At 50.6% G+C, this 13,138-nt stretch overlaps 1 long non-coding RNA gene across 1 annotated transcript in view; it reads left to right on the forward strand.

Moving 5' to 3' along the window:
- LOC139758777 (uncharacterized) overlaps positions 1-13,138 on the forward strand; it is a 52,897-nt gene that overhangs the window by 26,902 nt on the left and 12,857 nt on the right. The window contains exons 3-4 of the long non-coding RNA XR_011714918.1: positions 9,098-10,111; positions 10,613-10,737. This is a non-coding gene — a long non-coding RNA (uncharacterized lncRNA). The remainder of the gene's footprint in view (positions 1-9,097; positions 10,112-10,612; positions 10,738-13,138) is intronic.

The raw sequence follows: 13,138 nt of genomic DNA on the forward strand, positions 1-13,138 counted from the left end.
GTGGCCGGGTCATGCTCCAGGAGAGGCAGTAGGGCGTATGCTCCAGGGCAGGTGGTAGGGGAGTATGCTGCAGGGCAGGTGGTAAGGGGGTATGCTCCATGGCAGGTGGCAGGGGGTATGCTCCAGGGCAGGGCAGGTGGTAGGGGGTATGCTCCAGGGCAGGGCAGGTGGTAAGGGGTATGCATGCTCCAGGACAGATGGTGGGGGTATGCTCCAGGGGGTTGGTCATGCAGCGTTGCATGATATGATGTGGGGCGAGGCGTGCGTTGATGACTGAATTGCGTGTAATTAATTACCTGGTCGTGCAATACGTGTGTACGTGTGTGTGTGTGTATGTGTGTGTGTGTGTGTGTGTGTGTGTGTGTGTGTGTGTGTGTGTGGTGTGTGTGTCATTCAGGGTGGAGGAGGTATGTGTGCAGGGTGGGGCAAGAGGTGTAGGAAGCTGGGAAGGGAGGTGCATGCGAGGGGTGACATGGAAGTTACTGAGGGAGATGGCACTTTTCCAGGGTTTCAGTAGAGAGAGAGAGAGAGAGAGAGAGAGAGAGAGAGAGAGAGAGAGAGAGAGAGCGTTAGTAGCAGCGGACTGGTTCGCCTGGTTCCCGAGCGGCAGCATAAAGACATTAGACTCGTCAAATATCAGTGACAGAGGCTTTGGTGTCAGGTGCCAGCCGCTGGGACCTGTTGATGGTGTAGGGTGTGGTAATGCGACAGCCAGGCTGGTAGTACTGCACCTCTCTCTCTCTCTCTCTCTCTCTCTCTCTCTCTCTCTCTCTCTCTCTCTCTCTCTCTCTCTCTCTCTCTCGCTGGTCCAAGAACATGACGGCACCTCCTGTGTGACTTGGCCTCCTGACGATGCAGCACTGAAGGGGACTAAAGAAAGACTAGGTGTACTATGGAGTCCAGGGTGGAGGCGGGTGCACACCCCACGGTCACCTACCCAGCCACAGGAGCAGCACCCGCTCCCTGGTGGCATACCCCCGCCTGGCTCGTGGACTGAAGCAGTGTTATAACGCTAGCTGTAGGTTGTTAGTTAGCTGGGGATTTACCCCGAGGAAGGCGGTGACAGGTGTGTGGGAGGCACAGCGTGAACGGTACCTGGCTTAGCTCCACACACACACACACACACACACACTCACGTAAAGACCTTCGTAAACAATGAGAAAAATACCGAGTGCAAACCGCTAATGGATTTCCCGGGAAATAAGAGAGAGGATTATGACGACACGTAAATAGGGCACGAGAGAGTTTCGCCGAATGTGTGGGTGGGTGGGAGGGTCCTATTGTATTGGGGTAGGCTACCAGGGTAGCTCGTTTGAGTTAGGAGGAGTGAGGCCAGAACATCTTAGGGAGGCGGGGGGTGTAGCGACGAAGACTGGGGTGAGCAGACCTGCCGGGCCTCACCCGTGACCACTGGAAGGACTGAGGTGTGTGGTGAAGGTCGTTCATAGCGTCTTGCATTCGGCAGCGAACAGTCTCACATGCAACATGACAGAGGACGCTTGAACATGCGACGAAAACAGAGCGAGTCCAGCATGCAACAAGACATGGAAGAGCCTGGCATGCAACCAGGCAGGAGATGAAGCTCAAGCACAGAAAAAAGATACGTGTTATCTCTGTGGTTTCTCCAGAGTGGCGGCGTTGGACTCGAGCGCAAGGTTCACCTTGACCTCGTGCCGCCCAAGAGGAGCGGGCGGGGTACTACTTCTGCGTCCACTTGCAGCAGGAGCAGCAGCAGCAGCAGTACTCAAGGGTGCCAGTAGAACACTTCGGGTCTTCCGTGGAAGCTCACAAGGATCCTCAGTGGCATAGCTTGAGTGTTAGGACAAGTAGGGATCTTATTATCTCATTGGACAAATAGGAACCCATCCTGTAAGGTGGAAGATGCTGGCAATTGTCTTCAATTACTGAAATTGTAGTTTTTTTTTCTTTTCTGGTCGTGCAACACACACTCACCCACTCAGGCTGACGCCCCGGCCCTCCTCATTCTTAACCTTCTGCGACGCACTGCAGCTAAACTCGCCCCAGCTCCTGGGGGCGGGTTTGCCCCTCGAGTCAACAGAGGTAATTAAGCTTTTCCTCGATAGAGAATCAGTCAACAGTGATGGTAATAAGCCCGGCGTTGTTGGCTCTTCCATAAAAGATGATCGGCAATATGTTGACTCAAGCGTGAGGCGTCACGCGGAACCCTCTCTCCGAGGGAGCCAAAGGAGATAATAGTTTAATGATGGCCACGCAGGGGGACGGGGGTGGATGTGGTGGGTGGGGTGTTTGAAGGTGGATCGCGCGTTGATTGATTGCTGAAATAAACCGTTTTTCCGGTTGGATATTCAGGAAATGCAGGGAGACGGGACAGAGCAGGGGGTGGAGCGACAGAACCCTGAGTGCACACGGACCTGGTTTTGTTATGATAGCGTGAGGGGACTGACTAGGATACACTCGCTAGCAGTGAAGGAGTCTGGCAAGACACAGAGATGTAGGTCAATGCCAGGGAACAAGAAAGAGCCGAGGAGGACCAAAGAGCACAGAGGAGTTGAGTTAGACCGATGGGGATAAGAGAATGGTGAGGTAGCGGTAGGGATAGGAGAGTGATGAGGTAGAGTTAGGGATATGAGAATGGTGAGGTAGAGGTAGGGATAGGAGAGTGGTGAGGTAGAGGTAGGGATAGGAGAGTGGTGAGGCAGAGGTTAGGATCGGAGGGTGTGTAGGGATAGATTTAAGAGGTTAAGAGAACTTTGTTGAGCGAAGATTATAAATGTAGGTATGACAGATTGCCCTCTGGTGGTGAGACGGGGGAGTCATAACGTCTCCTCCCCTCTGGTGGTGAGACGGGGGAGTCATAACGTCTCCCCCCCTCTGGCGGTGAGACGGGGAGTCATAACGTCTCCCCCCCCTCTGGCGGTGAGACGGGGAGTCATAACGAGACGGAGAGTCATAACGTCTCCTCCCCTCTGGTGGTGAGACGGGGAGTCATAACGTCTCCTCCCCTCTGGTGGTGAGACGGGGAGTCATAACGAGACGGGGAGTCATAACCTCCCTTCTCCTCTGGTGGTGAGACGGGGGAGTCATAACCTCCCTTCTCCTCTGGTGGTGAGACGGGTAGATCTACTCCCCCACCTCCACCCACCCGCCCCCTTATGGTGAATGAGGTAAACCCATCTCCTCTTGATAACACTGAAGATAGGGTGGGTCTGTTTAGATTAAGGGATGATGACATTATCCGCCGATGTTCAGCGATGGAATTGAATTATGAATATATGTTTAGCAAGTAGTGGGTCGGGGAGGCTGGTGTTGGCAGGTGGGCGTTGACCGCGTGGCCACGCTGATAACACCCAGAATTATAACAGCAATTACACAGGAGAGTCGCCAGGGATTGTGTGGGATCATCCTCCCAAGCCTGGCACCAATTATGGAGGGGTGGAGTGTTGACGTCGGAGACACTGACCCCCTCCTGCTCCTCCTCTCTCCCTCCCTCCAACCCTCCGTGCGTCCATACTGAGGGGGATATGATAATTAACAGAAAGATAAGCTGAAATTTATCAACTCAGTCACAGAAAGAGCACAAGTATGAATAAGGCCGTCATACCTAGTGAGGAACAGGAGGAGAACAAGAACAAATGAGGCTGTCTTACCCAGTGAGTAACAAGGAGAACAAGAACAAATGAGACTGTCATACCCAGTGAGGAACAGAAGGAGAACAAGAACAAATGAGGCTGTCTTACCCAGTGAGGAACAGGAGAACAAGAACAAATGAGGCTGTCATACCCAGAGGAACAGAAGGAGAACAAGAACAAATGAGGCTGTCATACCCAGAGGAACAGAAGGAGAACAAGAACAAATGAGGCTGTCATACCCAGAGGAACAGAAGGAGAACAAGAACAAATGAGGCTGTCATACCCAGTAGACGTAGACTACAATTTCCAGCCACAGGGACAGGCTACTACCTAGGCGGGGGAGGGAGGGATTCATAAACTAATTAACGTGAAAGCTGGAGCAGGGGTGTCCAACCCTCTCTTTGAAAACCTCCCACCCTCATCCTCCTCTTCCACTTCGCCCTTTATCCTACCTTAGTGCTTTACCGGGTCAAAGTATAATGTTAGGGAGAATAAAGGGAAGGGAGGGAGGGTCACACAGACACTGTCTTGGGGATTGTGACGGGTGGCGCGTCTCCCTGAAGATTATATGGAGTCCTGGTGACTTTGAGTAGGTCTCCAGCTGGCGGGAAGGAAGTTCTTTTTAAAGATTTCCTGAGCACGACCCGTGAACACAGCGGTTCGACCCTTGGATGTGATGGCCCGGCCTTTAAAAGGCCATGACTAGGGTCGTAAAGAGTCGTGCGACAATCAAGGGGTTAAGGAGTGTGTATCACAAGGTGGAAAGTGACGGAGATAAGTCAAGACTCGATCGCTCTCAGCGTCTGGAGATGTCCCGGTGTTGATGGTTGGCCATAGGAAGATTATCTGTAGGGGAGCCGGCACTCGGGAAGTTGTAGGGGGGGACCGGCACTCGGGAAGTTGTAAGGGGGGGGGAGCACCAGCACTCGGGAAGTTGATCCTCCACCACACGACGTGCAGAGTTCTCTTTGGAGGACACGCGACCTGGAGACCGTGGGAGTCATCACTGTGCCAGTACCACTGGGAAGATGTGCACCCTACCTGCAGCTGACCTGATTATCCAGCCACACACTGCCTTCTACCCTGTACTATACCACTCTACGTCATACCTGGCTCGTGTGGCTATGTGTACCCGGTGCCTCGATCGGCGCAACCTGCGGATTCCCCACGCCGTCTTTCAACATGCTGCACCGTGCACCATCGTGCTCTGGTAGTCAGGGATTGGAGACGGACCCTGTCTTCCGGCAGCAGCAGCAGCCTTCTGGTGCGGGCGGACGAGCACAGGTACAGAAGGCAATATACCACCTGCGACTCGTTGTAGACAGACCCACCAAAGGATGAGTTTGAGGGAGGAGGACTGTATACACAGCTCCGCCGTCCGTAGCCATACGTTGTGTGCGTGCCGGGGAGGAGGGACCTGACCTACACGTAAATACAGCTTTAACGAAGAAAAGAAGAGGTGAACCGAAAGTGCAATAAAGTGGGTCGCATTTTCTTTGACCATGATATATATATATACAGTTGGAATGAGGCGTTATTGTGGTGTTATGAGGTCTGCCCTTGTTGCTGTGTGGCTGACGCTGTTGATCTCGTGGCAGACTGCTGTATGGTGCTGTCTTGCGCCTCCCTCCTCCTCCCTCTCCCATGCTGTTACTGCTTCCTCCCTCCCAGCTGCTCTGATGCTGATACTGCTACTTAATGTTCAGCGCTCGTCCTTCCCGGCTGCTCTGACGTACCTCCTCCGTCGTGGGGCCCTTAGGTTATATAGGCTGTCATCAGGCAGGGGACAAGCCACAGGAACCCACCCCTCTGTGTGGAGAGGAGGGACCTGTGGTTGACACACTAAACCCCCACATCTCGCCGCCGCAACACCACATGAGGAACACTGTAAGAGCATCATCGGCACTAGAGAGACACGTACACTAGAGCCAATTTCAAGAGTGTACATCACCGGTCCTATCAGCACTCGACGAGACACATCTGGGCCTCACTAATGTGAAACCCCTTCCCCCCACGCCCCTTATACACACACACACACACACACACACACACACACACACACATAAATATATATATATATATATATATATATATATATATATATATATATATATATATATATATATATATATATATATATATATATTTATATATATATATATATATATATATATATATATATATATATATATATATATATATATATATATATATATATATACACACACACACACACACACACACACACACAATCGTTTCATATTTTGTAGGCGGAAGAAGTTATTGGTGTGGTGTGGGGAGCCGGGAGGAAAGGCTCGTGCCATTTTTAAGAACTTTTCGCCCCAGCGTTCATAACATTTTCAAGTTTATCGGACGAATTCCACAACAGAGTTTATTTTCGAATGCACAGTCGTGAATTTGGACTATTTTTTTCAATTGTTTTTGTCTGGTATTTTTCTTCCTCTTGGAGTGGTTTATATGATTCTGTGGTTTTACTGTGGTTTGATAAACGTAGTGTGTTGGTTTATTTCTTGTGCTGTTGTAACTAGAACTGTTTTTGTGTGTTGTGATGTGGTTTATCAGTTTTGTTATTTTTTTGTGGTGTATAAGTCTCATGTTATTTACGTATTCATGTCATGGTTTACCTGAGCTGGTGTTGTGGTTTACCTGAGCTGGTGTCGTGGTTTACCAGTGCTGGTGTTGTGGTTTACCTAAGCTGGTGTTGTGGTTTACCTGAGCTGCTGTTGTGGTTTACCTGAGCTGGTGTCGTGGTTTACCAGTGCTGGTGTTGTGGTTTACCTGAGCTGGTGTTGTGGTTTACCTGAGCTGGTGTTGTGGTTTACCTAAGCTGGTGTTGTGGTTTACCAGAGCTGGTGTGGTTTACCTAAGCTGGTGTTGTGGTTTACCTAAGCTGGTGTTGTGGTTTACCAGTGTTACGTTGCGTAGTTGTGTGGTGTATCAGTCCTCATATTGGGGGTCATCAGTGGTGGTGAGGGTGGCTTCAGTGCCTTGCCTTAATGAGCCGTAATGTTGACGGTGTTGGGAAGATGATGTTGGAAGTTGGGAATGGACGTTAGATATTGAGGAGGAGGAGGGAGGAGGAAGCCACCGAGCTCCCCACGATTCTGTAGCTACGGCAGGCGTCATTGCAGCCGTGACAACTGTGGGCAGACATCAGTTGACCCCCTACTACCCTATCCTCCGTCCGCCGCTTTCCACCACATCCACCAAACTTTTAATACTTTTTTTCCGTCAGCAACTTTGTGTCTGATGGGATACCGAGGGGGGAAAAATGGTTCATGTACGGACAGTGGGGAAACTAAAGCCATGGTGAGAATAATGGGTAAGGTGGTGGTTTTATTCAGAGCAGAGTTGGGATATCACATATACCAGCGGAGCAAGACTGTAAGGGCCTGAAGACATAACAGGGAAGGTAAATGATATATAGTTATAACGGCCGAGGATCACCCAGACATATCGTGAAGCTTTGTATCATGGCGAGAGAGAGATAGACTTTGAAACACCATCCCTGTAGACAACGTCATGTTCCGCACCGTGTGTGTCTGCATGTCGGCAGGAGATGTCTCGACCAGACGGCTGAACGTGACGGGACTGAAGGGTCCCGTTGGCACACCCATCATACTGTCTCGTCGTCACTCACCATCCCAGCCGTACCCAGCCACTGTTTCCTCTTGGGACTGATCATGGGTCTGAGTGAGGCTTCTTAGGGAGGGGGGAGTTGTTGATGGAGATGCGAACCCATCACCTCAACACGGGAGGGAAGGAGGACCTTTTGGTAGAGCCGCGATATCATGTCATACTCTAGGCCCCAGTGGAGAGTCGTGGGGTTTGAGGGAGATACGAGCCAACGTCGAGGTGAGGAGAGGAACACCTCATGACAGAGCGACCGTATATCATAACGTTCCCTCCCACCCCACCGACGTCATGCACCATCATAGGTCCGAGTGAGGAGGAGGGGGTGTGGGGTTGAGGAAGATAGGGAGCCATTACCTCAACACGGGTTCTCCATTTGTGGTAGTGGGAGGGGCGTGGCTCGCCCTACGTCCGTGATGGGGGGCGGCAATATTTACAGCCTTGATGACGTCCCGACTGGACCTCCCTTGCCCGTCCTGGTCCGCTCCGCTCCAGACCTGCATTCCAAATGCAGGTCGGCCTGCTTCCCTCCCCGCCCACCGCCGGGGGATGTTGACTGGAAGATACAGTGGTAAATGTGAATGTAAATACCACTTGAACGTGACCAGTGGATACACACCAACACACACTCGTCCCCGCCTGCTGCTCTTTCGTATCCACCACACAACAGGGTCAGCACTTTACATCTTCCTCGCTACAGCCACTGTATAGCATTGTTATTATTAATAGTAGGAGTAGTAGTAGTGTAGTAGTAGTACAGATGTATGTGTGTGTGTGTGTCTTGTATATACAGTAAACATCTTCACCTCACCCCTAAAACCGCTTCATCATAACCCCCTTCCCTCCCGCTCCTGCATATGTTTATATAGTCAACCCTCGTTTACCCGGACACTGACCTTCCTGAGGAAATCCTCCGGTTAACGAGTTTTCCGGTTAAGTTGAAAAAGTCGCTTGTAAGGAATTTGTTGAGGTTTGTGGTCGGAGACATTCTGGTCCCGGATGATGTATGTTTTCGTAATGGTTAGTCCGTATTTCACTTTGCTTCATGCTGCTTACTGGAGGGGGTGAATCAGGCGGTGGTAGCGCACGGAAGGTAGAAGAGCAGCTGGTGGTGGTATGTAGCAGGCATCAGAGCAGTGTAGCAGTGCTATATAAGATGCTATACGACAGGACTCAATATACGTCGTGGTTGGCAGCACTGTGTCAGAACTCATTACGTCGTGTATGGCAATACTGCGTCGCACGTCTCAAAAACCAACATTGCCTCACAAATCCTGAGGTGGATCTTTGTGAGTTACGAGGCTGTGTGGTTGCTGAAAACTTTGGTTCATCCGGGGCTGGACAATACCACTCCCTCCAGGGTAGGAGGCCTCGCTCGCGGCCTGGGTGAGGAGATGGTTTGGGTGTCGTTCTGACAGGCCAAGCCTCACCAGAAGCAGTGCGCCGTATGGGGAACTGGTGCGAGCTACCATGTGTTGTGCTCTGATGGGTTCCACTCAAGGTTCAGGTTTTCGGTGCTCACCTGGTCTTCCCGGAGATGTAGATAGTCTGATATCTTGTTTATGGTGTGCTGGGACCGTGCCCTCAAGCGTGATGCCTCTCTCTCTCTCTCTCTCTCTCTCTCTCTCTCTCTCTCTCTCTCTCTCTCTCTCTCTCTCTCTCTCTCTCTCTCACACAACACACACCAGCGCCATCATCCAACAAGAGGCAGCCAAAAAAAAGGTATTGCAAACACAATACAAAGCAACGGCAGGTTTCTCTGTTTTATGTACCCTAAAGATGAACCTTTGAGTGATGGCTGAGGGCTAATCTAGTCTTGTTTCTTGTTTCAGATCGTAAACCTGGAGTTTGGCATCGGAGACAATGATGGATATTTCCGAACTTCAGCATCGGAACGTCGTAAAGCTCTCGTAAAAAGTGTATGTGTTCGTGTGTCTGTGTGTGATGGATACCCATAAACGTATGGTGGTCGTGCGCGATGATAGTGACCCTTCCTATGCCACAGACGGGTCCGGGAGGTCATGCTCAGCCGTGTGAGAGACTTGGAGATGAAAACCCCCCATGTTCGGCCGACCTTCAAATACCAGTGATGGGGTAACTGTGGCCTCGAAATACCAGTGATGGGGTAACTGTGGCCTCCAAATTGAGTGATGGGGTAACTGTGACCTCCAAATTGAGTGATGGGGTAACTGTGGCCTCAAAATTGAGAACATGATCATGGAGGATCGGTACATTTTTAAGTGAAGGAAATTAGCAGTGAAGTTGAAATATCAGATGGTAGTGATGTCATCATACTTCCTCAGCATTTGGGAATGTCTCAGATTACGCCAAGATGGACTCCCACCAGGAAACCTCATCGCTCAGGATAAACACCCAAGGTTTGCCTCATAGAGTTGCTACCAGCTGTTTGCACTGCGTGAAGCCACTGGAGCCATCTTCCTCCCCACCTGGTAACTGGAGATTGAGACCTGGATCCATCACTGAGACCCGAAGGCCAAGTTTGCAATCCGTGCGGTGGCAACACCGAACTCGACTCCCCCCTGGGAGGTCAGAGGTATATCCTACTGGTGGACATTTGTGCACACGTAAAACCGCAATCACAGTTGACCGTGACGATGAACTTAGTGGGAAAACATTGCGTAGTGCCCTGAAGGAGATGTGTTCATGCTCCTTGACTGTGATATTCGACCTCCCTCCTGATAGCTCACACCAGAACACCATGGGACTATGATATTAGTGTTTCGAAACTCCGAGGGTTTGAGGAACTTCACAGTGGCTACTGAAGACTATAGTTTGACCGGGAGTCGTACAACATCCACACGGCCAGATGGAGCAAATTGATGAAGGTCAGTTTACACTCTTGAAGCACAAAATAGCAGTTATTTGTCTGTATCTTTATTTCACGCTCGCAGATTTTTTGGGGGGGCTGTTGCCTGTTGCATGTTCCGTCTGCATGTGTCATGTTGTCCCAGCACAGAGTGTGGCACCTGCCTCCTCACCTATCACAGTGTCACAATTACCCACCACCACCACCACCCACCAGTGTGTGTGAGCAGATACAATAGGGAGTTGGTAGACTTACCAGTAATGTAGGCCGATGACATTTGCATTATTCCATGCAAGTCGGGTCTTCTTGATTCGTATCAGTATTTGCGTTTGAACCCGGCAGCGACCTGTAGAATTGGAACTCATTAGTGTATTGCCAATTGATTTAAAGCACAGACTGTGTATGATTGAACTTGTGAATCTGTGAACCTCATATTTAAACGCATCAGTAGCCAGGATATAATTACATTATTTTTTTGATTTTTTTAATTCTAGTGGTCACTAATTTTCTATGTTTCCAGATTAGAATGGTCACGGAGACTTGGTCACTGCTCCTGGCCGGCAGATGCGGGCGTGGTGGCTTGAGAGAATGGAGAACATCCCCTCCTCTTCCACCAGCATTAACACCAGCAGCCACTTCTCACAGGTGAGTCCCTCTCTCCCTCTCTTGTGTTTATGTCGTGAGATATTACCACACGCTGGGATCAACACCCAAGACAAGGTGACCAAGGCAGTGATGATACATCTGGGGCATACTCACGCTCAGAGAGAGAGAGACTCATGGTCGTGCTGTGGTTATCAGAGTGCGATTTAGTTAAGGGAGGCAGTGCTGTGTGTGCAAGCTTCACGAAGCTCTCTTCGCTGGAGAGGTCTTTGATTTGTTGGTTCAGATGAGGAAGTCCAGGTGGTGGTGGAGAGGACCTTCCTCCGTTGGAGAAAGACTTGTGTTGACGTGGGTCGTCTGGGATAAGTCATACGTTTGTTAATGGTATGTTGATGAAGGTCACGTCGTGCTGGCGAACGCCACAGAGTATGAGGGGAGAAGGTCTACCAGTGTTGGTGTAACTCAGAGAGTATGGAGAGTAAGGCCATACAACACTGGTAGGGTTCAGGACTACCTTAGGGGTAATCGGAACTTACCTTGAGCCAGTACAGAAGAGCTGTAGTGTTTGCGGCGGATGACTTCGTAAGATGGGGTGACGGTGGTGCCCAGACAAAGAAAGGATTTTTGTTCTTTGTTTTTATATACTTCATTGTGGCTCTATTTTTTTTTTTTTTTTTTTGTTCTTTGCCTTGGTCTAGTTTGCTTCTAAGAGGTAAGTGATCGTGACTAGAAATGGATGACAGTGTGGATGTGTAAGGATGACAGCGTGGCTGTGTATTCCCGTGCCGGGTATCTGAGTGTGACAGGGGACAGGAAAGTTCCTATAACTCATCCATTTAAAGAGGACCATTGCTGGCAGGCAGGCAGGGAGGAGGAGGAGGAGGAACAACAACAGAGCCAGTTTAGCCTCTCTCTTTTTTTCCCCCGCGGGTTGAGCTGACTGTGGTGGTCATCATTATTCCTAATCGAACACCGTCGTACGATAATTGGCGAAGCCGATTAGCCGTAGAGCACAAATGGTTCCGGGATGATGGTGTGTACTCTGGCTGGGAGCCTCACCAGCCAGTCATCTGAGAGAGTGACGCTGTAACATACCGACCGTGACGTAACGGGTTTTTGAGAACACTCGTCACCTCACGTCAGCCCCACAGAACCGGTGTATAAAACCCAATATAAACCCGAGACATAAAAGGTCAGGACACACACACACACACACACACACACACACACACAAAGTAAGATTTGAAAAAAAAAAAATGGTTTGACGCGCGACACTATCAGAGCGGCAAGAAGTCGGCGGGGGTGCAGACAGTCAGTGGCCGCCTGGCGATAAGACACACACACACACACACACACACACACACACACACTTACACACACGTCTGAAGAAAACGGGCAGGAAGATGGAGCTGGCGGGCGGATGGGAGGTCACCCCCAACCCCCACTCTTCCCCACCACCCACACACACACACGCACACACACACACACACACACACACACACACACACACACACACACACACACACACACACACACACACACACACGAATACCCTTCCACCCCCACCCCACCCGCCTGCCCGTTGGTGGCTGCCCTGGTAACACATGTCGGAGTTATGTTATTGCTATATGTATGTCATGAGGAGAGTTTTACCCAAGTGTTGCCCCGTCAAAACTTTACCTTGTATATATATATATATATATATATATGCCGTGTCTTGAATTTTTTTCGGCCCGCTCCGAAGGGAGGATGAACACCTGCGTCAGCTGTGGGCCGACTGCCTCGCTCAGGACTCGAACTCAGGCGCGAAACATGGTCAGCGACGCTTGGCACAGCACTATGGTGGAAGGAGGTGCTGGTAATTGTGGAGAAAAAAAGTAATATAGAAAAGTGCAAAAGGGCAGGAACTGGGTCGATTCAAAACAAGTGAAAAGAGAGAGAGAGAGAGAGAGAGAAGAGAGAGAGAGAGAGAGAGAGAGAGAGAGAGAGAGAGAGAGAGAGAGAGGAAATAAAGAAGTTAGGCTGAGTCAGGAGGTATCGAGCGGGTCTTGAAGGGGTTCGTGAATCGCGATAACTTACGAGACTTGAGGCGGACTTTTGCCACCGCCACCGCCGCCGCACCCATCACCGATGGTGACTTGCATGCGGCTGGACCCACACCTGCACCGCCCTGGTGTACATACCTGTGCGGGGAGGAGGTGGGGGGTGGTTCATGTACATTGGTGTACCTCTGGGGGTCACAAGGTAGACTGGTGTACCTTCGGGAGCCGCGAAGTGGACTGAGTACTCATCGAACTCCACATTGTGAACTTCATCTGTAATTTGTGGTCTGGTGAGCACGTCCTCCTTCAGGAGGACGGAAGGTTGCAGCAGCAGGAGGAGGAGGCGGCGCCGCCGAGTACGATGGCCGAGGCGGAGGAGCAGTTGGCCGCGACCCCTCCAG

This window comes from Panulirus ornatus, chromosome 31, assembly GCF_036320965.1.
Source record: "Panulirus ornatus isolate Po-2019 chromosome 31, ASM3632096v1, whole genome shotgun sequence".
Taxonomy (NCBI): Eukaryota; Metazoa; Arthropoda; class Malacostraca; order Decapoda; family Palinuridae; genus Panulirus; species Panulirus ornatus.